A 3316-nucleotide genomic window follows, 5' to 3' on the forward strand; every position below is an offset into this window, starting at 1 on the left:
GGGAAACAAGTTCTGGTAGAGTTTACCTTGTGGCTTTTGCCTTTTTAATGACTAATTTTAAGTGTTATTTTAATAAAATGAGACAATTACACATCACACAAAACATGAGAAATGGATTTGAAAAATTAGTAGCTTACAGCTTAAAAGAAAATTGTTTTAATGGAGAGCGGTGAGGATGAACAAATTCACTCTGAAACTACTATTGGCACTTTAATAATGGAGATATGAAAAAACTTTGGTTTTGAAGGTGTCCTCGACAACCAAATGGACATGGAAACTTGGACTAAGAATAAGGAAATTCCCTCGAAGACCACAACTACAGATTTGACAAAGACATCAAAAGAATTTTACGGTTCCTGATAAAACGGACCTGGAATTGGGCGCTTGCTCTGGAGATAAAGAAGTCAACAGTACAAACAGAAATCTGTACTTTTACCAGCGTTCCCACAGTCCTTGTTTGCTCGAAGGACGAGGAAGATTTGATGACGGAGGCATCCTGGTCTTCGTAGGGTGTCTGGGCTCTCTCCCTTAGAGAGGGTGAGAAGCTCGGTCATCAGGGAGGGACTCAGAGTAGAGCTGCTGCTCCTTTACGTCGAGAGGAGCCAGTGGAGGTGGCTCAGGCATCTCCTTCCTGGACGCCTCCCTGGTGAGGTGTTCGGGGCACGCCCCACCGGGAGGAGAGCCCAGGGAAGATCCAGGACACGCTGGAGGGACTATGTCTCTCAGCTGGCTTGGGAACGCCTTGAAATTCCTCTGGAGGAGCTGGAACAAGTGGCTAACGAGAGGGAAGTCTGAGCCTCCCTTCTTAGGCTGCTACCCCCGCAACCCAACTCCGGATAAGCGGAAGAAGATGGATGGATGGCATCAAAAATCTTTGCTTCTGAGAACTTCAATGACAAAATACACCTGGATGTGGAGGCTTGCTCAAAGAACGAGAACGTTAACTTTAGAAACCACAGCTAACTCGTTGCCAACTTTGCCAGTCTTCCCAAAGATAAAATGGACCTGGATGTCCTCCAAGAGCGAGAAAATTATCTCTGAAACCATAAATGCATGGAATATGTGACCTGAGTGAAGTTGACCCTGCCACCTTCTTCAAATCAGACAAAAATGCTGTCAAACGTTTGTGCTGGTTTGTGCTGCTGTCATTTTAAAGATATGAAGAAATGTTTCTAGAGGTCATCAAAGGTCAACCCCCCCCCCCCCACCACCTTCTTCAAATCAGATGAAATGGGTGTCAGTTAACTCGACTCCGTTTGTGCAGCAAAACTTTTCGTTTGTGCTGCTTTGGCTTTGAAGATATTAATGAAAGGTTAAAGGTCAAAAGGTCAACCAGCCCCTCCACTTTTATAAAATCAAACAAAATAAGTGTCAATCAACTCGACTCCGTTTGTGCTGGTTTGTGCAGCAAAAATATTTTCATTTGTGCTGCTATCATTCTAAAGATATTAAGAAAAATAGGGGGTCTAGGGGCCATCAGAGGTAAAGTAGGTCATGTAGTTGTGGTGTTTTACACTGTCGACGCAGAACGGCAGCTCACCAGCTCCTCTGCTTTTAATAATTTTATTTAGATTATTTTTATTATTCATTCTTTTTGTCTCTTTATTTGATTCCTCTGGGTTGCCGTTTGTCACTCCTCTTCGCTCCCTGGTGCCATTCCCTCGCTCTCTCACTTTTATTTTTCAGTTCATCTGTCTGAATTTGTATTCACCTTCATAAAAATTAGTTTCCTTTTATTTATTCAGCCATGTTTCAAACATTGTGAATATTAAATATATGAAACTATCTGAGGTCATGTAAACCTATTTTAAGATACCTATATCAACGTCCGAGGGTTTCTAGCATTTAAATCCTTTAGCGGCGAAAAGGAAGATTTTTAAAATTGAGCCTTAGCCTGGGCATTACCTTCCTGTGCTCGACTGGCCCAATCAGTGAAAAGAAAGAGAAATGATGAAAGATCATGAAAGATCACGAAGCGTGACTACGCTTCGTGCAAAGCGTAGTCACTACGCTTTGCACGAAGCAAAGCGTAGTGACTACACGTTATTTGTGAAAACTGCTGAGACCGTCTGCATTGATAATCTCGTACGAAACGACCATGTCAGTAATTTGTAAATTAAAAATTCTCACACAAATTACCTACTATATTTTTATTGGTTTTTGGCTTAGAATGGAGGCCGTATAGGAGTTAATCGAAAACTTTTTGGGGTCCGGGCCAGCAAAAAAATACTATCAATCCGTAACGAAAAGCATAAAAAAAATCTGACGCAAACAGGGCATTAGGAATAATTTTCTTCTGTTTGTGACATTCGGTTATACAGCTGGCACAGCATGGAGCTGTGACCGCAGACTGAAGAGTAGTTTCAACACAAATTCATGTCATTCCTCGTGTTTATGAGAAATGGCATGTTAACTTCATATCTGGAAGATGTTTGTAAATTTCAGTAAAATCTCAGGCTTCAGTTGTCCCTTGCGAATGGGCCACATTAAAAGCAGACGTTCGTGAGTAATTCATACTTACCCATGCAAATAGGGCTTAAAATATTAAAAGCACCTATAAAACCAACCAAATACAAAGCAAATTTTTCTCTGGTTAATCTCAAGATGTCAGATTTTCTACTGAACATTGAGTTTATCAGCAGATTTTGTGACAGCTTATACATCATTGTTGCACTGATGGTAATGCAGAGGGATTTAAATCCCAGCAGTTATTTGCTAGCCTGGGAAAAACCAGCCCCTTATCCTACGCTTCACTTCGTACAAAGGCTTTGAGTTCTTGGTTATTCAGAAACAATTGCCTTCCTGGAGGCGGGGACTCTGTTGAGGTTTTAAACTTTACCCAATTGTTAAAGTTTGGTTGTGACGCATGTAAAGCGCCTTATGACGCTTACTGGAAATTGCTTGTGCTGAAAACAACCATCCTCCACTGCAAAGAGAGAAGTGCCAAGATGAACGAGGCGGCTATCAATATTAGTTAAGTATTTGGAAACGTGGCCAACACGGACTGAATGAATTCGTTCACTTCCTTCGCTGCCATTGCTAAAACTGCAGGCAGACTGCAATTTTGAGACAATGCAGAAAATCAACGTCATTGTTCACAACTTCGCCTTGAGTTCGCTGATTGGCCCAGTTGAAATTCTACCGTTGTAATAATCGGAGTGAATGCCATGAAGCCCACACTGAGATGTAAGCCAGATTTGAATCAAGCAGAAATGGGTAGGAAGGCAGTGGCCAGGCTAGTTATTTGCTGACCACTTTGAACTACTCATTGGTGGAAAATATAACAACATATTCTTGCATCTGAGGCAAAAGGCTA

This window comes from Poecilia latipinna, unplaced genomic scaffold (assembly GCF_001443285.1).
Source record: "Poecilia latipinna isolate Pla-1442-1.1 unplaced genomic scaffold, P_latipinna-1.0 Scaffold615, whole genome shotgun sequence".
Classification (NCBI taxonomy): domain Eukaryota; kingdom Metazoa; phylum Chordata; class Actinopteri; order Cyprinodontiformes; family Poeciliidae; genus Poecilia; species Poecilia latipinna.